We start from the raw sequence: 25,160 nt of genomic DNA, 5'->3' as shown, positions 1-25,160 counted from the left end.
CCTGGTGGATTTCGTAGGGTGTTTGTGTGTGCAATCATATCATCTTAAGTTGTCATCAATAAAAATACTTTGAGTTCATCCTTTCCTGTTTGGATCCCCATGATATTGTTCAGTTGTCTTATTTATTGCTCTAGACAAGATATCAAGTAATGTATTGAATAGATATGGAGAGACTGGACAACCTCATCTTGTTACTGATTTTAGTCATAAAACTTTGAGTTTCTCCATGTAGGTGGATGTTATCAGTTTTCACTAAATTATTGTTATTATGATGATATATGTCCCTTGTGTGACTAATATCTCTAGAACTTTTATAATGAAGGGGTACTAGATATTTTCAAAGCACTATTCTATATCTACTGAGATGAGCATGTGGTTTTTTGTCTTTCTATTTATTTGTGTGGCAGATCATGTTCATCATTTTTTTTGTATGTCCAATACCATGTTTGCATCTCTTGGATAAAACCTTCTTGATCATGGTGAATATTTTTGGTTTTCTTGGATTCAGTTTGTAAGTATTTTTTCCTTGTTTTTCATCTTTTCAAAAGGGAAACTATTCTGCAATTCCTTTTGTGGGGGTGTCTTTGTGTAGTTTAGATAGCAGAGTAATTGAGGCCTCATTCAAAAGAAAGAGTGTATTTCTTCTGTTTCTGTGTTGCAGAATAATTTGAAGAGTACAGTTGTTAATCACCTTCGAAAATCTGTGAGAATTCTGCCAACTCAGTTCATCTTGTACTGAGTTTTGTTTTGGGGTGGGGCTTGGGAGACTTTAATTACTGTTTCTAATTCATGAGTGGTTATAGATCTATTAAATTGCTAGTCTGATTTAATTCTTAGTAATTTAACTTTGGAAAGTCATATATATCAAGAATCCCATCTATCTTTTACGTTTTCTCATTTGGTAGAGTACAGATTTTGAAAGTTCTTAAAATTTTCTGAATTTCTTTGGTATCTCTTGTGATATCTATCTTTTCATCTCTAATTTTATTGGTTTGCATCTTCTTCCTCTATAATTTTGTTTTTCAAGTTTCTGTTTTATTAATTTCACTCAGTAATTTATTATTTTCTTGTTATCTAGTCTTTGAGTATTAGTTCTTCTGTTCAAGAGCTTTCAGATGTGTTGATAAATTGTTACTAAGAGTTTTCACCAACTCTTATATAGTCATTTAATGGTCTGAACTTGCCTATGAGAACCATCTTAACCATTTCCCAAAGGTCTGAGTTTTGATTTTCATTCAATTCTAAAAAATGTTTTAGTTTCTTTCTTAATTTCTGCGTGGATATGTTTTATTCATTTAGTACTGAGTTCAGTTTCCTTGAGTACATAAACGTTCTGTTCTTGTTTATATCCTGCTTAAATCCCTGTTCGTAAGGATGTAGGGTCTTGTATCTGTTGAGTCTTGCATTGCGTCCGTGAGCTGCTGAGGGGAAACTATATACTTCTGTTTATATGAATTACTTTATGGGATTTATTCATATCATGCTTAAGGTCCTTGTACATATTTATAGTTACTATTTTCAAGTCTTAGTCTTGTTCTTAAGTTGTATTGCATTACTTGTGTCCTATTGTACTAGAATTACTGGGTTCTTACTGTGTCATATTGTTTTAGTTATTCATGTTTTTCTTGATATCTGGTATGTCCTTCATTTCATGGATGTTCCGTTCTTTGGTTTCCGTTGCTCTATTTGAATATTATCAAAGTATGGTGGCTGTGGGTTTGCTTGTAGAAAGTGCTTCTGCATGCCAGTGGGTGAGAGAGAGGAATAAAGATAGCATAGGAGAAAGAAGGCTCAGAGAGGCTAAGGAAAAGACCTAATGGTATCTGGTCCATATTGGAGATGTCTGAGGAAAGGCTACTACAAGTGTACAGCAGTAGCATACCGAGTATGTCTTGAGAGAAAGGAATGAAAGAGCTAGGAAGACCCTAGGTCTGTAAAGAAGAGTTAATTGAGTTGACACGGGAGAAGGGACACCTGCAATGAGTCTTGCTACAGGGTTCATATGAAAATGGAGAGATGGTAATGGAGGAGAGGAAGGATAATGAAAATGACCAGCTCATTTCCAGCTCTGTTTGGCCACTAGGGGCCCCTGATAACAAAAAAGTATTTTCATGTTTTAGAGGTATATATAAGGGAGTGGAGGTGGACTAGAAGAAAGGGCTGCTGAAAGTATTCTAAGGAAAAAATTAATCTGTGCCTGCACCTAGAGTTGGAGTCCCCAGGGAATCACTATACTAATCTTAGGGATTCTGGCAAAGTTAATGAAATTTGTTCATAAAAAAAAACCATAACAATTGGCCAGGCAGTGCTGGTATATTCCTTTAATCCCAGCACTCCACAGAAAGGCAGATGATTATCTATGAGTTCCAGGCAAGCCTGAAATAAAGAGTGAGTTCCAGGAGACCCAGGACTTCGCAGAGAAAACCTTTCTGGAGAAACAAACCAAAAAAAAGAACAATGGTTTTATACTAAAAAATGGCATGCGTATTCCCAAGTACATGTGGATACAAATAATTCTCCAAATAAGCAATAAAGGGAGATGGAAGAGTTCTTTCTCATAGTAGAATTCCAAATAATATGTTTAAAAACAAAATGAAAAATTTGCTTATTAACACACATCACTATGATTGTCACAGATAAGATGAAATAATGAATATTAACATTGGTGAAATTGAATGAAACCAATGTCTACTCAAAAAAGTTGCTAATTAAAATTAGAAATAGTATCATTGTAATTCAGAAGCGTCAATAAAACTATGTCAACCAAATGATCAAGTTCACATTTGAGGCAATGAGTTTTTTGTCTATCAACGCACACACACACACACACACCGAAACACACACACACACACACACACACACACACACACACACACACTCCAGAAAAGGAAAGGACAAAGAAACCAATGAAGATTGATGTTGCAGTAATTATATATATAAAAAAAACATTCTGTCAAACAGGTGGTGGTAGTGGTGCACACCTTTAATCCCAGCACTCGGGAGAGCCAGGCTGATATCTGTGAGTTTGAGGCCAGTCTGTTCTACAAGAGCTAGTTCCAGGACAGGCTCCAAAGCTACAGATAAACCCTGTCACGAAAAACCAAAAAAAGATTCTGTCCTTTTGGCTAGATTGATATAATTTCTGAGGAATCAGGAGACAAAGTGCACAAAGTAAAATGCAGGTTTACCCCTATGAGTTCAAAGTTCAATTTTCTAAACAGATACAGTGTTTTTATCCCTTCTCATAAAGATATCTATCTCACTGATGTACCAGTATAAGTGACTGTGTTGGGGATTATCAGAGAGGCACGACTAATGAGTAATGCTGTAATATGTATGTGGTTTGTCCCCCACAGTACTTTATTCAGGAAACTGTCATCTCAGCACTACAATGCTAACATCATAGGGCCTTTAAAGAAATGTAACAAGTCAGGGACTGAAAACAACTTATTTTAACTCCAGCTTCAGGAGAGCCAACACTCTTCTGTGGATATTGCTCTCATTTGTGAATACCCTCCCCAACACACAGATGCACATATAATTAAAATTAAAATTAGAACTTAAGGAAAGAAATGGGACTAATGAAAAGTGTTTAGAGAATTATGGGTACTACTCTCAGTAAAGTGCACTATTCTCCTAGTATGAGTTCTCAAGAGAGCAAACTGCTAAGAAAGCCTGAGTTTGACTCTCATCTGTTACTGCTCTTTTATTCTCTCTGTCTCTCTTTTCTCTCTCTCTCTCTCTCTCTCTCTCTCTCTCTCTCTCTCTCTCTCGTCTCCAATTTTCCGTTGCTTTCACTCTCTCACTCTTAAGCTTACAGTTTGAGATTATATTCTTTGGTTCCAAGGAATTTACTATGTGACCACAGGAAATGATGTAACAATGCTTTGAGGGTTCTTACTACAACCAAGCATATGCTGGTACCATGTACTTGAAACTTCAGTACTGTGAGTAAAACAAATTTTCTCATAAGACTACTGCTTCAGGCATAACAACAAAATCTATACAGATGATATCTATCTATATATACAGATATCGATATAGATAGATAGATGATAGATCAATAGATAGATAGAGAGATAGATATCAGAGGAACTTGTCATATAATTATGGAGCCTAAGAAATTCCACAATTGACCATATGAAAGCTAGAGACAATTGAATACTAATAACATGGTTGTTGAAACCTAAAGCTTGGAGCAATTAAGATCAGTAATGTAATACTCAGTTCCAAGCTCTAAGCCTAAAAACCTGGTAGGGAAGTACTAGAGTACAAAGGCCAGAGAACCCAGAGTTCTGACAGTAACAGAAAGTAAAAGGCTTTTCCAGCTCTGTGGCAGTTATCGGGGTGAGGGGAGGAGAGAATTTTCCTATTCTTGTTTTATCTGGTCTCCTTGACCCATTGAATATTGTTTACATTGAGACAACATTTTCCCCTCAGTAAACTAACTCAAATGCTAAGTTTCTCTGGAACCATTGCCATAGAAACACCCAGAAAATTTACTACACTAGTCAAATGGACTCCTAAAATTAAATCACAATGGTCTAACAATATTTAATTCACATATAAATTTGATTTAATATTTGCTGGTTTCACTAAATATTTCTCTGTCCTAGATTATAAATGATAAATAGGTGGAAATACTGATACATTTACTTTTCCTACTATAAAAACACATCTCAAAATCATTTGCACATGATAAATTCAAGTATAGGAGAGTTTTGTTTACAGGTGGACTTTAATAAACTGAAATTGCTCTACCTTCATTTATGTTTCTTCACACATAGATATGATTTATATATAATATTATGAGTGGATTATTTGATAAAAAATTTAATCAAATCATGAATATACAATTTAAATTGCTAATTATTGTTCTTCAAATTCCAAGGTTTAGCTTTAGAATTGATATATGAATCTTCCTTTTTAATCATTTGAATTCTATCTCCACATTTTCTAGCTTAAAGATTGCAAACTCAACAAACTCTTAACATCTAGACTTTCTGTCAGTAACATCTCTTAGTGAATTTTTCTTTGATTTAACAATGATTTATGGAAGGTTCACAGATCCTGATAGAAGTTGCCATAGCAGGAGACATATATGCTTGAGACTATATTATATTTGAGTCATTCAAGCAACTTGCTCACTAGACTTTTCTAATTATAGTTTACTGCCTTTTGATATTTTCTACAGGGAAAGAATGTGCTGGTGTGGTGAACTGACTCTTAGGTTGACAGATGTTTTCACATGGTAAATTAACAGGTCAGTGTTCAGGATTACTCTGAAACATCCTGGGAATTTCATTACATGGACTAACATCTCTAAATCTGATGGCAGAGAAACAGGGAAAATATTGAGTTCCTAGACCTGGATCATGATAAATACCTTAAAGAAATTCCACTGGGTGATAGCCTTTTGCAGGCTATTACTATTAGTGATGCATGTATATATCAGAATGTCATTTATAATTTTTTAGGTTTCTGTATAATAAACATAGTTAAGAAATAATAGGTGACTTGATTTTAATCTTATGTAAAATCACTACATTATTATAATAAACTGCTTCTATTTATATAATGTCACTTTGAATAAGCTTAAATTATCTTTAGTATAGCTAAAAATCAAGCATAATTGCTCTTAGGAAACCTTAGGAAGAATTTCACAAAAACTCAGTATCTAAAGGTTTATTTTTCTTTCCTTTTGACATTTTTACACTGGGTTATTCAGATAAATTTTATTGATTTAGATTTATTTATTTCATGTATATGAGTGTTTTCCCTGCATGTACAAATGTTCATCACATGCATGCTTGGCACCTGAGACACTCAGAAAAAGTTATTGTATTCCTTTTTGGAATCCAATTGGAATTGGAGTTATCCAATAAAAATGTAATCCTATTGGAACTGGAGTTACAGATGGTTGTGAACCATCACATGGGTGCTGGGAACTGATCCTATGTGCTTGCAAGAACAATAAGTGCTTTTACACACTAAGCCACATACCTAGTTTTTTAACATTTTATTTTAAGTAATAAACCAGGAATAATAAAATATCCTGAGGAAAAATAAATCCATGTTATAATTATTTGAAAAATCATTCAGGAAGTAAATCAAATGCAATTTTGATAACATTTTCCTTTTTATCCCATTATCTTGGCAAGCACAAGTGCTTGTCATAAACAGTTAACCACACTCTCAATATAGACCAACAATCCTTTGCCTATAGAGTGAAAAAAAAATCATTCCACTATGGCCCAGTTTCTATGGCAAACTAGAGTGGCTACTGGGATTAAAGGTGTGTGCCACCACTGCCTGGTCTGTAAGGCTAGCCAGGGTGGCTGATTTAATTTCTAATCTTCAGGCAAGCCTTATTTATTAAAATACAAATGAAGTATCACTACAATTATTATCACTCTTCTTGTGATCATTATATATTTACATGTCAGCACATATGTTTGACTCTTCATTTTACTTTGTTTTGCTCTCTCACAGAAATTAAAAAATTCAGTATATATTTTCAGCAAGATCTCCAAGAATGAGTTTCAAAAAACAAATTGTTTTAGCACAATATATACATTAAGATACAATCCATTGGACAGATTCATAATGTATGCAATTTTTTAAACACTGACTCTTGTTGTAGTACAGGCTTTTTACTCTAGCATTCATGGATAGGAATTTAGATAGACTTTTATTCATGCCTTTTCCTAAACATGAAATATTCTGGTACAGCCACAAAGATTTATAGTGCTTTGTCAAGATTATGCCTGAATGGAATTGATTTCAGCTAAGATAATCTTCTGGATTCATACACCTAGAATGGTTTTCCTCTGTATCCATTTACAATCCTTCAATGATAAACTTCTTAAAGCATTTTAGAACATAGGAAGACTTTTGTCTTTCAAGTTCTATTTTTAACACTGTGTCAGTCTGAACACAACTACAGATTTTTTTTCATTTTATGGAAACCATTCCAAAATAGCTAATTATATCTTTACTTGGAGGTGAATAAAAACCACAGAAATAGTCCACTGAATCTGTGTCACATATTGTCCAAATCACCTTCATTTCCAATGTACCACTGGCAGCAGACAGAAGAAAAATGTGAAGCAAACAAACAAAAATACTACATATTACACTGAAAAGAATTAGCTAACTAAAAAAAAATAGTTTTATACAATGAGAAAAACCAGGCAAGTAAAGGGCCTTAGAGGTAGGCTATGGACATTCTGCTTCATCTAAATGTCCGTATCTGATTTTGGATTGTTGATATTTAATATGATGAAATTTGTATGTTATTATATATTTTTCATCACCTACATATTTCTTTATACCAACATACTTGCATTTTAAAGGTGCACATAAAATTAACAAGCACAATTTTTAGAATATTACCTCAAGTATCACAAGCATCAAAGAACTCTCTCTGACAAGGAACCCTCAAACCATCTCTGACTTCTGAAACATAACATCTGTTCCAATGCATGTTCCTTAGATCAATGTACTTATTTGCTAACGTGGTTTTCAAGTTCAAGAGTGAGTGAAAATATAAATACTTTGATTCACTAAAGTCTATAGATTAACAGATTTTCAACCATGTTCTGTCTCCTGGCATCAGTGATTTATTTTAACTGTCATTAATCAATATTTCTGGGTTACTAATCCCTGGACCTTGTACATACTTTCCTACACATAAAAGATACCTGTTTTTCCACAAACAAGTACATTGAAATTTTGTCTATATCAATGTCTTGTATTCTATGTAGACTTAAGATGGTGGCCCTGATTCTGAAAGAATGGCTGTGTTTGTGTTAGTCAGGATGCTCCTATCATCCTCAAAATATTTCCAGGTAGTTCAAAATCCCCATAAAAAAGTTGACTTAAACACTGAGAAATTTACAGCAAATAGTCCTTGTCCTGTGTACATATATTTGGGTACTTATAAATCTGTTCTCTTATTTCCAGATGTTTTAAAAGAAGGGAAATGAGTATAAATATCAATTTCAATTTTTCAAAAAAAATTAAAATAGTCTTACATTAGTATCATCTGATGGTGAATATATGTTTGTGGCTATACTGACATAACTTAAGATATTTTATCCAAATAGTTGACTCCATAGGAACCAAAACCTTTTATTTCTTGGCTGTAGAAAATCGGAACACAGAATATAGTGGCTAATTCTAGTGTATTAACAATGTGAACATTAATCCCAATGGAAGCTCATTCTAGGAGAACTGACTCCTCTTCATTGATTAGAGAAACAGCTGCAGTGACTAAGTTCTCCTTATGTAGTTTTAGAACTTTCAAATATTTCAATAAAATAGAGTCAAAGTAAGAACTCTAAGAAAGCAAGCATCAAATGACTGTCACTGCATAAAGGCCAATTTAGATGGGCTAAGGATCCAGGTATTTTATACAATTGCATAAGGAATATAATATATTGACACTTTTCTTCTTATATGTGTTTAACGAACTCTGTCATACTACCACAGCTTTTTAAAAATAATTAATTATTTAAAAAATTGAGAATATATATGTGTGTTCATGGGTGGATAAATGCACTTCTCTGCAGGTATTCATAGAGTTCAGAAGGAGGTGTTGTATTCCTTGCAGGTTAACTGCCTGAGTTGAGTCCTAGGAATTGAACTGGGGATATCTGTAGAACCCACAAGTGTTCTTAACCACTGAGCCATTTCTACAGACCCAACAGTCTTATTTTTATAATAAAAAATATATGGAAATATATAGCACAAGATAATTAGCTTTTCTGTTAAGAACAGGATTAAATCTATTATGGCAAGAAAAAAATTAGCTTGACATATACTGAGTAGTTTGTTGTGATCTTACTTCTTAAACAGAAGCTCAGGATTCCAGAAAAAAATTGCATAAACTGCCATAAAGAAGAAATTGCTTATTGAGCATTTTGATATTTCATAGTCTGCCCAAATTACCTAACTGTGATATCCCGACATTCTAGAAGGCTGTGTCTATACAGAGGTAATTAAAGTTTCCTCCCAATATAATAACTAACCCCTCTACTATCCCCAGTAGTTGCAGCCACAATTATTTGAGTACTCAGGAAATGTTATGTTTCATGGCTAGTTAAAAATTAGCAACCTTATATGTTATTAAATGAAACTCCTACTGGTGAGATATTAGGATTTTGGGTGCATTGGAAGCTAATGTCCCGCATAGGTTTGGATAATGGAAAACATATTTCCCATCTGTTTTATATGGGTAGGTTATGAAATTTGGCCTTGAAGTATGCCACTGGAGGCAAGCTTTGAAAATTTAAAGGCTTTTATTATTTCTAGTTCACTCTTTCTGCTTTAAGGTTATGGTAAAGGATGTGAATTCACAGCATTCTTCAACAGCCACCATGCCTGTCGCTTGTTCCCATGTCTCCCCACCATAATATAACATGAGGGGGCCTGATTGTTGGGGCTTATATCCTGCCCAGTTCCCCACAGCTGGTAATCCCCAAAGAAAATCACACAAAGATCTCCACAAGTTATAAAACTGATTGGCCAATTAGCTCAGGCTACTTATTATTTCTTGTAGCTTATATTAACCCATTATTCTTATCTATGTTAGCCACATGGCTCAGGACCTTTCTGAGCAGAGCAGCTCACATGTTGCTTCTTCGGTGATCTGGGAAGAACTGTGGAGGGAGCTTCCTGCTTCCCAGAATACTCCTGTTCTCATTGCTCCACTTCTACTTCCTGTCTGGTTGATCCACCTATACTTCCTGCCTGGCCAATCAGCATTTATTTAAAAACATGATTGACAGAATACAGACAATTCTCTCACACCACTATAATGTGTACTTATCCCTCTGGGATCACAATGGTTATTCCTTCTATAAGTTGCCTTGGTCACGATATTTTATCACAACAATAGAAAAGTAATACAAAGCTATTACTCGAGGAGGCTAATGAGGTCCCCTCAAACAATATTATCACTGTTTTTGGTTACCCACTTTAACTACATGATTAGTCTGTATTGTTAATGACTCCTCATGCGGTGGTTGCAGGACACCAAAAAATCAAGCAGAAAATAAATGGGAAGCTTCTAATAGTTTGTCTAACTCTTATACTACAAAAAAAGTATTTTAAGGACTTCCAGGGAACAAAATTAATCTACAATATTACCAGTTGTGCACCCTGTGTACTGAAAACCAAATTTCTCTATAGGGCAACAACATGATCAGTCCATATACTTTGCTCATGAGTGGGCTCATTTAGTGGATCCAAGATTCCTGTACTCAGATGTTTACTAGATTGTCCAGAGTCATTAAAGGTTGAGTTGGGTTCTGCTTGATCACTCTCTTTATCTTTAAGATCTTTGCACCAGTTTTCCTAATAAGTAAATGTGTTTCCTTTTGCTTTGTTTTGTTTTGTTTTTTGAGACAGGATTTTCCTGTGTAGATTTTGAGCCTTTCCTAGAACCCACTCTGTGAACCAGGCTGACCTCAACTCACAGAGATACACCTGCCTCTGCTTCCTGGGTGCTGGGATTAAAAGTGTGCACCACCACTGGACGGTGGGTTTCTTTTTTTAAAATAAAACTTTATTAAATTTGTTATTTGACAGTTCCTGGATGTACATTTTTCACTCCTATGTCTTTTTAACCTTTAAGTCTTTCCCCCATTTGTGTCTTTGTTTTGTTTTGTAGCTCACTTGTTTTAACCAGGGACATGTATATGAGCATGGGTTTAGAGCTAACCGCAAGATATCAAAAGAAAAGTAACTGTTCTAGTTGTTTTGAAGGGAGATGGCCTACCATGGAAGACATGGTGATTTATCTGCTCTTTTTCTTCAAAACCTTTCAAGACACAATGTTTAATTTTTTCTATTTGTTCAAATGTACTGAATAAGCTAGGACTGATCTAAGATGATCATGATCATATGGAAGATTGAAAAACAACAAATTAATTCTCCTAAAGAAAAACAGAGTTCAGGAGAGGCTTTCTTCAGAAGGAAAGCAGGCAGTTGACCCATTTAAAACTGCAATTAGAAAAAAAATGACTTGCATCAAAATAGATCAAATAGAGATGTGATATTTTTGTTATTAGGGAATCAAATACTTTGGAAAAAGATATTTTTAACTATTTTTTCATTGGCTATTAGCTATGTAGAATTAGTGTAATTCAATTTGCCCCATAAATATAAAGGTAAGGGGAAAATAAAATAAATATCAGAGTGTAAGAAAAGGAAAGAAGCTTGCTTTTATGCCATGACTCCTGAGACTGTTTATATTTGTTTTTTAAAGACAGTAGACAAGAAATAAATAATATTTAAAGGTAACGTAGAGAATACATAAATATTCATGTACCTCCACCTGTGGAGAACTGCCACAAATGGACGATTGCAGCCATACATTTATTTTTCTTCTATATGGAATATTCATTTTGTCTTATTTTGATAGATTCAGAGGATGCCCTTAAGTTTTAGAGTTAACACAAAACATATGTATGCTAGATTTGAAGGATGATAGAAGTGTTTTCAGTCACAATAATATATATAGAAGTAAAACTTGAATAAATATGGTCACAACTAACTATTGGACACCCTCCTTTCCACCCTGCTGAATTAGTTTCCACTTCACACATTTTGTTTGATAATATTCTAGGTTGAATCTTCGTTCTGGTTTTAAGCCATAAAAATGTATGTTTACTCTCCCCATCTTCTTTTCTCTCCACGTTTATGCTTCATTGAATATTTCTGAACCATTATTTAGAAGGATGAAGTAGGGGAATCTAAATAAATTATAGATAAGGAAAGAAATAAATAGATTTTATGTTTTCATTAACAAGTCTCTGAAGGTGTAGTGAGAAGGGAGTTTCTGAAAATACAGACTTCTGAAAGAAATGGCAGTGATTTTGTTACTTAATAGTCTGAATACAAAGTGGCATATCTATTTTAGAACAAACTGTAAGAAAATTGCCAGTGCCATATAACAGTTGAATATTTGTAATAACCTAAAATATATTATACATTAATCCTAATGACTGATAGGATAATGATAATTACAGTACATATTTCATATATGTGAGTTTTTGAGACTCTAAATAACTTACCATAGATAATTCACATTGTACGATAAGAAACAAATATAGTAACAAGTTTTGTCATATTCAAAGTACAATCTTGCATTTTCTTTACACTTGTGTCAATATCTGTTCATATTTTAAGTCATACAAGTTTTATTTTACATAGTTTTGGAAAGACTTACTTCTATTTTCAGCATGGTTTTACATTCACCTGACTTGAACAGTTATTCCTCTGTTTAAAATCACAGACCTGTACCACCGCGTGTATTTTATGTGGGGCTACAAATCTAAACTATAGCTTCTTGGAAGCTAGGCAAGCATTGTACTAACTGAACTATAAGCATAGCCCCATATGAATTTATAACACAGTGATTAATAATTGGCATGTAATTCATATATAATGAGTTAAATTGGTGTTCAGACAACAAAATTACTGAGAGATGTTAAATTTAAAAATCCATGTATTTAAGTTCCAAATGCTTAAGCACTGGTGATTGAAAAATTAGGAACTAGATACAAACTTTATATACTTCTTAACTATATTAAACTGACATGAAAACATTTTAATACAAAACCTCCTTTGGAAACCCTGACTGCTCTGGGGAATGGATAGGGAGGAGGAGAGGGAATGAGGGGAGTGGGAGGGTGTTGGGAGGAGGGGCGGAAATGAAAACTTTTATAAATTAATAAACTTTTATAAATAAATAAAAAAGAAAAAAGCCTCCTTTCTAGCTGTCATACTGAGTTTAAGGTTTTTGAAAGTTGTTTGATATTTATTTTGTGTATATCTGTATGCATTATGGACAGTTATGTTTCATGGTCAAGGTGTGGAGGTCAGAGGACAACTTAAAGGAGTTTGTTCACCGTCTGAACTATCTTGTTAGCAGAGTCAAATCTGAGATACAGTGCTATTAGAAAAAAAAGTCATATATTGCAAGTACTCTAAAATGATAGTTTACTAATTTAGGTTATTCAGATTTTTAAAAATATTTATTTAAATACAAGACTTTAATTCAGATCATGGTTTGAGACTTAGTAACTCTAAAAAGTTCGTGGCAGAGGTAGATGAAACTTTTTAAAGACAATGAAGCTTGACTTCTTAAAGGAAAGAATTTTATGGAAAAAATTTTAGCTCTGAGAAACATCAAGAAGATTACTTCTTGATTCTTTCTGCTCCTGGTTTTGATATAAATCTTAGTTTCAAAGAAAGTTTTCTGCGATAAAGAAAGATATATGCAGGAGCAGCCATTCTTACATCAGACAAAACAGCGCTGAACTCAAAAACTATCTACAGAGACAAGAAAGGTTATAATACAAAGATAAAAAATTCAATTCAACAAAAACATAGAAAATTATAAGTATATCCTTCCCATATCAGAACATTTAATTATATAAGTAAATATAGGCTTATCTGATGACAGGAATTGTTAAAAATATGATTATAGTGTACAATTTAAATATGACTTCTACAAAAAAACAGAGCAGCCAGGTAGAAAAATCAATTAAAAAAGTTGACTAGAATAATATTTCATATTATCAACTTCACATACCCAAGAAGCATCAACTTCATATATCCAAAACTTCCTAAAAATGTATCATAAATATTCTCCACTACATATCACTGGTTAGGTCACAATTTAAATCTTAATAAATACATGTCTTATAATCAAAGGAAGAGACATGAATATTCCTATAGAATATTTTCAAGCCTGTAAGGATAGTTTCATGGCTGCTTTAGGTCCTTTGAATTAAAACTCCAAAGGTATAATGGAAGCATTATAAGAAAACCACATATAATCCATTTTGAAATCCCCAGCAATTGCATTGTATGTGATAAAATTGGTATTTAGAAAATATTTGTTAAATTGATAGTTTATAAACAATTGAAAAATATTTCTGAAAATAATATGCTTTCAACCCAGATTACTTGATACCTGTAGTAGAAAAGAAGTCATCAGAAAAAAGTCAGGGACAACTGGGAATTAGCATAGAGGAGACGTGTATAGTTAGTGTCCCTGGCAGTTCCAGTACATCACAGATGAGTGCAATAGCAATTAGGAAAAGAAGTAGTTACACTGATTGACCTAGGTACTACACTTGATTAATCCTGTATCCAGGAAGAGAGATGTTAAGCAGTAAAATTAAAGTGACTATAAGCAAAAGGGTGCTGATAAATTACCACATTTAACCTTTCTGATAGCCTAAAGCAACAAACACAGCATGTTAAAATCTAGAACACAGAAGTTACTACAGGTGAGAGATACAGGCTTCAAGGGAGGATAGAGGCTTCCGTCTAGCTAAAGTCTCTCATGTGTCTCCTGGCAAGACAGCTTCCAAATTCTGTTAAGAAGAATAAAAGAAAATCTGTTTAAACTTTACACTAGCCATGTATTATATAATTCTCTGCACTTTCCTATGACTAACTTCATTAACTCTATAGTTGTGCAAAGACACAATCTATAAGGCCTTGATATGAACACAATATGTATTGTCTTTGGAAAACATTTAATGATTTAACTAAGCCAGGATAGAAAGACATGGAAATTATAGGGACGAGAGATAGGTGAGGAGCTCTCTACCAGAAATCTATCTGAATTCTCTCTCCAATAGCTAGGCAGTAATTACAATATAATTAACAATGACTTAAGACCTTTCTCACTTCCTAGGAATACATTTAAAATTATCTAAAAATATCATGAAAAATTCCATTTACAGGTAAAAATGCATGTAATAAACTCCTTGCACAATACACAAGGCTTATGGTAATCTGCCTTACTTATATAAATTTATCAAAAGAGATAGAAAGAAAAATAAAATATCTTTGCTTATGTCTAGGATTTAGTTTATTTTATGTTTATGTGTTTTGCGTACATGTATGTATATGTACTACATTCATTCAGTGCTCATGGAAGTTAGTAGGCATCAGAATCTTTAGAACTTGAGTTACAAATTCTGGTGAGTTACTGTAAGGATGCTGTGAGCTGAAACTAAATCTTCTGTAAGAGCAGCAAGTGATCTTACCTTAACTTCTGAGCCATCTCTCCAGACTCAGACTTATTTTATTATAGGCATATGTGTTTTCACTGGCTTACCTATATGTGTACCGTGTGCATGCAGGTGCTAGAAGAGAACATAAGATTTCCCTGGAACTGAAGTTGCAGACAATAGTAAGCGGTCTGATGTGGGAACTAAATTCAGTTCTCTTCCAGGGATGCAAATGTTCTTAACTACTGAGAAACCTCTCCAACTTTACTTAAATTTTGAGATATAACTTGAAAACTGCCAAAGTTTTATATATAGAAAATGCTAAGACAGTTAGTAATGACTGTGATTTGAGGACCATGGAAAATTTTCACTTTCTGCAACTCTTTTCCCAAATCTGAGTATGCCTTATCTTCTTTTTTTTTTTTTGAAAGTAATTTTATTAAATTATAAAAGTTTCCATTTCCGCCCCTCTTCCCAACACCCTCCCACTCTCCCCACTCCCTCTCCTCCTCCCTCTTCTTCCCTTAGGGCAGTCAGGGTTTCCTGCCCTGTGGGAAGTTCAAGTTCCTCCCCCCTCCCTCCAGGTCCAGGAAGGTGAGTATCCAAACAGACTGGATCCCCAAAATCCAGTATATGCAGAGGAAACAATTCCCAGTGTCATAGTCAATGGCTTTTCAGAAAGACTTCGGGCCAGCCACATTCTTGATTCTCCTCTTCCCTTCAGCCTCAGTGTTCTAAGACTAAACTATGTTAAATGAAATCTCCAACTCTGCATCAAACTCAAAAGGTCTAAAGTTCTTCTCTTTCTCTGTGTCCTGAATCCTTGTTTTCCTTCTTTCAAGTGCCCCAGAGACTAAGAGAACTTCTCAGGTTGCTGAGGTTGACAGTGTGGAGCTGTGTTTACTGCTGACAGGAGATATAGTGGAAACAGATGAACCCAGTGCATATAGCATTCAATATCTAAGTGTTAAATTATATAATCTATGAAGTATATGCCAGATTAATAGAAAGAATATTCTGAAAAAGACAGTTTCTTAATGAATTTAGCTTCAACTTGATGTATCTATTAGTTCAAGTTGATAAAGGGCAACACAAAAATATTGCAGTCTAGAAGCCAAGGCAAAAGCATCCTTCTCTTGCAATGACTACCTCTGAATCTGTATTTCCTTTCCCAATTTGCTTCTACTGGAATTCAGCTCCTCTTCTATTTCCAGTCAAATTCTGGCACAGCCAAGACTAAGTAGTTTAAAATCGTAACCAACGCTAAGATTCTTGCCCAGGTATTTGTCAAATTCAGAAGCTATTCTTTTAAAAAAGTGAAAAGGTATATTCCTTAAATGCAATACAATTTATTCAAATCAAATATCCTTATAATCAAGAAGGAATTTAATTCCTGAGAAGTGTTAGTATAAATGGTATAGAAATCATTAATGTGTTCTGATAAATATATTAATACTTGGAGTTACCTGTTAGAATTATGTTTTACTGACATTCACTATGTTTAGTAAAACTATGTAAATTTTCTGTCCAACAAAACATGAAATAAGCCTTTTATGTTGTAGAGTTTAGAGGTAATAAATGAGTTTAATAACCATTCCTTACAGTCTGTCATAAGTCTAGAAGTTAATTTCATAAATCTTTGTTTCTAAGTGCTGGAAAAGAGAAGATCTTTTCATTCATCATGTCACATAGCATGAGAAACACCCTACTGTATTTTACAGGTGGTTAAAAATCATTGTATATAGACAAGCATACAACTAGATAGCTATATGATACATGGATGGATGGATGGATAGATGGATGGATGGATGGACGAATGGATGGACACACAGACAGACAAACAAAAGACAGATAGACAAAATAGAAAAACAGAAAACAATCCAAAGAATCAATGAAACAAAAAGCTGGTTCTTGGAGAAAATCAACAAGATTGACAAACCCCTATCCAAACTAATCAAACGGCAGAAAGTTGAACCAAGACCATTTGAACAATCTAAATAGACCTGTTAGTCGCGAAGAATTAGAAGCTGTTGTCAAAAATCTCCCTACCAAAAAAAGTCCAGGACTAGATTGTTTTAATGCAGAATTCTACCAGAACTTCCAGGGAGAGCTAATACCTATACTCCTTAATGTATTTCACAATATAGAAACAGAAGAGTCATTGCCAAACTCTTTTTATGAAGCTACAGTTACCCTGATACCAAAACCACACAAAGACAAATTAAATTGAAACAAAAATTATATCTTTTCCATTCTACCCATCTTTTGGATACTAGTATTTACAGGAGTTTATTTTTAAATGATGAGGAAAGAACACGAGTTTCATATGAGATATTTCTGACTTGTCCCCAGGAATAAATATGTGGGTGGTAGAAAATAAGAAGGGAAATAATTTTCAAATTTGTTATTCACAGTCAAATTTTATTTATCTACTAATGTTTTGTCAGTAATTACATAAAGACAAACCTGAAAATGGAAAGCAAACAATAGTGCAATAAGACTAGAATGTCAAAATGGTAAAACAAGGCTCCACATTTTAGTTGTGCTTCTTCACTACTATGCACTGAAATTTCCCTTCAGCACTGAGAGTTATTTTGAGTTTTTCTACAGAAAAAGCATGGAAACATTTAGTTCATCATTGCTAACTCCCCTTCTTGCTTTCCAAGATCATCAATGTGTTAAACCAACATAAAGAGGATCAAAAGATTAAATAGTCATTGTATTAGACCATTACCATATTTCTATGATGTTCTAACTACCTTCTAAGTACCACAATCTCAATTTGTCCAAATTAATCTTTTCCCCCATAAACTTGCCCTCTTTTATAATTGAATACATCAGCATCTCCCAAGTTGATAATTAATTTTATTGTCTCTCTACTTGCTCAGCTCATCATTACTCTAATCAATCAGGAAGCTCTGTTAATTAAAATCCTTAAATATCTCTTGAATTTATCTTTTTATCTTCACTGCTGACCTTGCAGTTCAGATTACTGCCATGCCTTGCTAAGATATTTCCAGAATCCTTTATTAAGAGCCCAGGCATGTTCCCATTCTCCATACAGTTCTGAAACAAGAAGGAAACTGAAATGCTTATCCTATCAAGTTTACTTAGTTAAATAAATTTCACAATCTAATACTTTCTCCCCATTTTCTTCTAGCTCTATTCCTTTCTCCTCTTCTCCCCTTTCCACCCTCTCTGCCACACACATCTGTAATCCTAACTATATTTCAGTGTTTGGCATAATCTTATCCCTGAGAAAATGTCTTTGATATACTTAGATTGTCTTATGAGGTGCTTACATTGTAGTTCCTTAATTCTTTCCCTTTCAAGACTAAATTTTCAAGAAGGACTAAAGGTAATTTTTATTTTAGTACTCACCTCTGTGTCATCAACAAATTTCATAGGAACTAGGAAATGTTCACCAGATATTTGAAATAATCTTCTATAATTTTATAAATATCAACTTCAGCTTGAAATATTGAATTATCAGCCATATGATATTTGTTTAGATATAAATAATGATTTATGTTGTTAGATGAGCATGAATTTCATTTTCTGATATTTTCAGCATTTAAATGCAAATTTCGGTGCAGAATACTTTTAACTTTATTACTTGGTGAAATAACAAATGAAGAAAAGAGCATCTATAGACAGAAGTTTCTGTCCCACCTGGTCCTATAGCCATCCATTACTAAAGAAATATCCAAAGGCTATATTAATTATAGATTGGTTAAGCTATTGCACAGGCTTATTACTAATTAGCTCTTACAATTTAAATTAACCCATAATTCTTATCTATGTTTAGTCATGGGGCTTTTTACCTTTTCTCAGTATCAAGAAAGATTCTCATCTTGGTTGTTCTTGTTTGACTATGATGACTATGGTCTCCCAAGAGGCACAAATTATTATTTGCTTAATTGTTTATTAAAATAATAGGTACAGTTTCTTCACACCACAGTGGGAACTGATGCAGAAATGACTTAAGTATAGGCCACTTAGATGGTCTCCCAAGAGACACACTGAAAATATAACAACCAAGATAAAAACTCACATTGCTCTGAGTTTAAGATGAATGCTCAACTTCCACATGTAGTAGTTTTCAAGAGAGATTATATTCTGCTAAATTCAGATATAAATGTTTTTATTAAAATATGTATATATCTTCACTGATAAATTTCTGTTTATTAAAATTATACCACCTTTTGCCATTTATTTTGTTTATTTTTATAATATTTTTAATTTTATGAGAATTTCTAATATGCATACAATGCATTTTCATTGTATCCATACTCTAACCCATTCCCTATGTCCTCTTAGATCTATCATCCCACCTCCAAAATTATAATACTTATTTTTCATAAGTCCACCCAAGAATGGGTGGGGGCCATCCACTAGAATATTGTCGATTTACCAGAGACCACACTCTTAAAGGAAAGTGACCCTCCCCAACACTGTCAATTGTCAACAGAATGGAAACTCCTGAGCACCTGTGAATTCAGCATTTTTCAATCGAAAAGGGAGCCAATACATAATTAAATTACACCTAATTTTGGAAACTTCACCTTAAAGTTCAAAGCATAACTATATGAAACTTCCCAACTCAGTGCTGAGTATTTAACCCCTAAAGGATATGTCACAATTCTAGCATCCTTAGTCATTTAATCTTACTCAGATTGAAATACATGAAATGGCTGAATCTACACAAATTACTTCTTCTTTGAGGTCAGTCTGTGAGAGAAATCAAACAACTTGACCCATATGACAAGGAAACTAATTAAAACCGAGGTTAATGGAAAAAAAAAAAAAAACACTGAGATTACCAAGATCACCAAAAACTGTTGAAGAGAAGGTCTACTATACATTATAAGACACTCAAAACCTCACTCCAACAGTCACCTGAGACAAGGCCCTTTTCTAAAGAATCTCAGGCATGAAGCAGTCATAAGAGCCCATTCTTTGTGATTCTATATTGCCCAGTGGTTGTTAATTCCTATTATATTTCGGTAGTAGTGTTTGTGTTTCCGTTCTTTGAGTTTTCCTGGTGGGAGGTTATCTGTTGCCTTTGGTTTTGTGGGTGCAATTAGCTTCCTTGGGTTGGGGATTTCCTTCTTGTATTTTCTGTAGAGCTGAGTTTGTGGATCGGTATTGTTTAAATCTGGTTTGTCGTGGAATATATTGTTTTCTCTGCCTATGGTGATTGAAAGCTTTGCTGGGTATAGTAGTCTGGGCTTGCATCCGTTATCTCTTAGTGTCTGCAGCAAATCTGCCCAGAAACTTTTGGCTTTCATGATTTCCATTGCGAAGTCGAGTGTAATTCTGGTAGGTCAACCTTTATGTTACTTGACGTTTTTCTTTTGCAACTCTTAATATTCTTTCTTTATTTTACATGTTTTGCATTTTAATTATTATATGATAATGGTAGGGCTTTTTTTCCAGTTTATTTGGTGTTCTGTAAGCTTCTTGTGACCTCATAGGGATATCCTTCTTTAGGTTGGGAAAGTTTTCTGCTATGATTTTGTTGAATATATTTTTGTGCTACCTTCACCTCATCCAGTGCTGGGGCCAGGGACTTAGGAAGGGGGAACTTTATGTTTCTAGTTTGGCTCCCTAGGTTTTCCAAACCATCCAAATGCACATAAAGCTTTGATTAGTATGCACATAATATCTAGCTACTTGAAGCAAGGAAGACAAAAATATTTAATATTCTTGGTCTTATTTATTCTGCTTTGAAACAAGTGAATTGCGTTTAAGATACAAAATTTTAAAACGAAACAATGTGTTTAAATGATTTCACTAGGTCCATTGTGATTGTGTTTTAATATTACAACAAGGCAATGACGTATAAAATGGTTTTATTTAAATTAAATTTAAATAGGCACGTTAAGACATAAACATGCTAAGTATTTTGGCCATGCCACTTGACAATTGCCTCAAAAAACTTGGTTTTAAACTTCAGTTATCTATTTTTAATGTTTTAACCCTTTACCTCCAAACCTACTTCTTTTTAGTTACACATTCAGATAAATGGAGAAATGTGAAACTAGAAATATATGTATATATGACTGAATATAAATATGGGTGCAAATATTGATATAAATGAATATAGCTATATGCCACTACCTCTATTTCAAATACGAAATAAGAATTATTATATGCTATGCCAAATTTGAAAATGTGCTCTTTCATTTCAATTTCTTTGTAAACTTTCTTCTTTCAGTATCTTGTATCACTAACAAGGTTTTTTCCTTCCTATCTTTTTTTATCAATTTTCTGCATGAGGGTAATTGTTTCTTGTATCATGATCAACAAACACTTCCTTGAAATAACTGAAAATACTCAAGGGACATATTTAAAATCAAAAGTCTTAGGTGTTAAAATATACTTGGGACTTCAATTGAGGTTGAACATTAAAGCCCTAGTGAATAGATATGACTTATCAATTTTCTTTGCTTTTCTTTGTACTTATCTTTAATAAATCATAGATGATTCCATAGGTATGTACTCAGAGAAACTTCAAAACTATTGCAAAATAAGGGCATATTCTTAGCCTTGTATTTTCACTGTTAAAGTGAAAATAAAAGCTGAAATTGTCAAGGACAGCATACCTACAACAGAAATGTTGTATAATTACTTATGTGCAATTTTAGAATAATGGAGAATTCCTTTATATATTAGAATTATATTTTTCATGCAGTCACAAAAGTCATATCAATTATCAGTTACAAGAGAAATAATAATTGTAACAGGTCATATGTGTTTGGCATGAGATTGGCCCCTACCTTTATATGAAAGAAGCAACTTATTTCTATGTGAGATCTAATTCCCAACTATGTGTTTATATGTGCGTGTGAGTGTGTGTGTGTGTGTGTGTATGAGAGAGAGAGAGAGGAAGAGAGAGAGAAAGAGAGAGAGAGAGAGAGAGGAAGAAGAACTGACATTTCAAGTGAACAGTAAAATACAATTTTATTTGAAATATATAGTGAAATATATAGTGTCAGGGAGTCCTGGTAAAGGTGAGCATCTGAAAAGAAGGTCAGTTGAACCAGTACAATGCAACAAGACCAGTGAGCTGGGGCAACATGGAAAGAGGATAGTTGAAAAGCAGCATAAAGAGGTGAAACCTGGGAAGATAAAAATGTGTAAAGTATTATGAAGATCTCTGTGTGCTGCAATCGAAGTCCAGCAGGAGAAATAAAATGGAGTAGCTAAAAGTAGCAAATTTTCTTAACTTTTTTTTTTAGGAGAAAGGCCTGATAATGAATGCCACTTGCTGTTTTACAGTAAATACTGCGCAAATTCTAGTTAAACGAAATTTGAGGTGACAGAATTTCAAGTTTCTTCATGTATGGTATCAGAAATGAAAAAAAGCTGTAGAGAATCTGTCCTGATTTTTAAATCTTCATGATTGCCTGTAGTCATTCTCAACCTGAAGAAACTTTGCCTACCACACATGTGGATATTTTGCATTATTGTTATTTTTTTACAACAGGGTAATGCAGCTTTAATTGTTTCTAGACATTAAATATGTCCCCTGTATTTCAGTGTTCTTGGTAATAATCCAACCAACTAATCCCTCAAACAAAGCTTGCGCTTAAAGTTATTTTATAAGAATGATATTTTGTTAAGATTTACTTTATAGGATCTGTCAGTATAGCAATTATGAGATGTCTAAGGTACATATAAACTAAACAATCATTACATTTAAGAAGTAACAAGAAATTTTATCTTTGTTAAACATTATAGTCTAACAAGCATTTGGTAAATATCTTAAGGAATTTAAACATATTTGGATATAACTGTGTAAACAAAGGTGGAGTATTTTATGAATTATTTTTATTGTAGAAATCAAAATTAAATTTCCTGATTGGTATGATGAATCAGATGGTGGAGACACATTTTGATTAGGTAAATAACCTGAGCTTCATTATTGGAATCCATGCACTGGAAGGAAAAAACTGACCTCCACAAATTGACTCTAACCTCTATATATACACAATGGCACATGTATTTCTTATACCCAATACACATACAGTAAATTAATAAATTACAACGTACTAAAACTTTTAAATACATTCTTTACTGCTATGTCATTCCTACTTTAAAAATATGATGATACAGATCTTCTCAATTAGCATTGTTAAACACACACACATGCATACATGCAAACATACATACACATCATTAGGAATAAGCCAAATCTTCAAAGGATATAATGCATTTAGATAAGCATAGTCAACTGACTGGTTCCTAAAAACAGAATTAATGAAATGTGAATGTTCAGAAAATGCTAACTGCTATGGAGAAAAGACACATAAAAGGAAGACATTGGTAGTCCTTATATTATCAAAGAAATGGATAAAGTCTCTGAAAAACCAAAGGAGAATTTGAAAAATTTGTGAAGAAAATTAGTATTGAATGTCATGTTTGAGATAAGTCCTTGCTGAGAAACAGTAAATAACTGGTGAAAATGGGTACAAAGTGACAACAGGTATACAAACCAGTATAAAGGCCCTGAGATGTGAGTATATCTAATATATTTTAAGCACACCTACTTGCTCCTAGTTGCAACAGGATAAATAAGAAAGACACTATTAGGTACAGAATTTAGATCTATTAAGCAAGAGAATGATTGGGCCGTAAAGACCCTAATTAAAACAATGGCTTTTTAGCCAGATGGTGGTGTTGCGCACCTATAATCCCAGCACTCAGGAGGCAGAGGCAGGTGGATCTATGTGAGTTTGAGGCCAGCCTGGTCTACAAGAGCTAGTTTCAGGACTGGCTCCAAACATACAGAGAAACCACATCCTGAAAAAACAAAAAAAAATAAATATTATGTTTTTTTTTATTATTAGTGATGTCTAAAATCATTTTGTCTATGAAGTAACATTTCATATTGGGAAGACAAACGAGAAAAATTGAAAGTAAAAAAAGGCTTGCGTTTCGCAAGCCTTGATACCAATATATTTTGTAAGAATTTACACCAAATGCTTGATGAAATTTTTGATTTGCGAAGTTTTTTCTCTAGACTTTGACAGTAATATCCTCTTCTGACCATGACTGTTTGATGATTCGTTTTAAAAAAATAAAATGAACTATAAATCTCTTAGATTCCATAGAATACATAGTTGCTTACATATATTTCTTTATTCCCTAGGAAACAACTGGTACCAAAATAGAAGCATAATAGCCTTGGGTAGGTATAATTATTAAAGAAAAAATGAATATTATTCCCTCAAACATGAAAAAAAACCTAAATTGCTGTAGCAATAACAACTGAGACCTAGAGGCACTTTTATATTTTAAGGCAACTCTTGTTAACCTAATAAAAATAAAGGGAACTTTATTGCCCAGAAAGAAATACCAAGGGATAAACTAGAATACATAGATTTGTGCTGTATGTTCTCCATAGTATGGTGCTTGAGGGCACCATATTTACACAATTCATATTTTTTCTCTCTGAACTTAATAGTATTCTATAAGTAATTGAATTTTTTTTATAAATGGTTATCATTTACGCTCAATGTCCATAGTTCTCAAGCTGTACAGTACATTCCTGATGAGTATGCTAGTGCATAGTCTGTTGAATGTCATGTTTCAGGAGAAGCATATAGTAATATTTTTGTTAGCTACTTAAATGTCACACATTACAAGTTACATGGAAAATGAAGTGATTACTACAAATAAGACTTTTTTTCTTGAGACTTGTTCTTTATTTACTCTGAAAAACAATCTTTTTTTGTTTATAAAAATTTCCACTTCCTCCCCTCCTCCCCACATCCTCCCATTCCCCCTACTCCCTCTCCTCCCCCCACTCCCTCTCCTCCTCCCTCTCCAGTCCAAAGAGCAGTCAGGGTTTCCTGCCCTGTGGGAAATTCAAGTTCCTCCTCCCTCCCTCCAGGCCTAGGAAGGTGAGCATCCAAACAGATTAGGATCCCAAACAGCCAGTACATGCAGGTTCAAGGGGGATTAATGTAGTCAACTGGCAGTTTTTCTCTTGAAATAAGAGGGTTAATATTTCAGAGAAATATTTCTTGAAGAAGAAAACTGCAGAAGTTGCTGTCACATCAAAAATCAACTTAGACACTATTAAAATTATATTTAACAGAGTTGCCATATCCA

General features: G+C 33.6%; 1 long non-coding RNA gene across 1 annotated transcript; it reads left to right on the top strand.

Annotated features, from left to right (window-relative positions):
- The first annotated feature begins 3,866 nt into the window (after positions 1–3,866).
- Positions 3,867–24,238, top strand: LOC125410277 (uncharacterized). The gene is made up of 3 exons (XR_015000429.1): positions 3,867–3,947; positions 5,195–5,263; positions 24,196–24,238. It is a non-coding gene; the product is annotated as an uncharacterized LOC125410277 (long non-coding RNA).
- Positions 24,239–25,160: the final 922 nt, after the last annotated feature.

The sequence above is a fragment of the Myodes glareolus genome, chromosome X (genome assembly GCF_982192425.1).
Source record: "Myodes glareolus chromosome X, mMyoGla1.1, whole genome shotgun sequence".
Classification (NCBI taxonomy): Eukaryota; Metazoa; Chordata; class Mammalia; order Rodentia; family Cricetidae; genus Myodes; species Myodes glareolus.
This window is presented reverse-complemented; position numbering and strand designations above follow the sequence as displayed.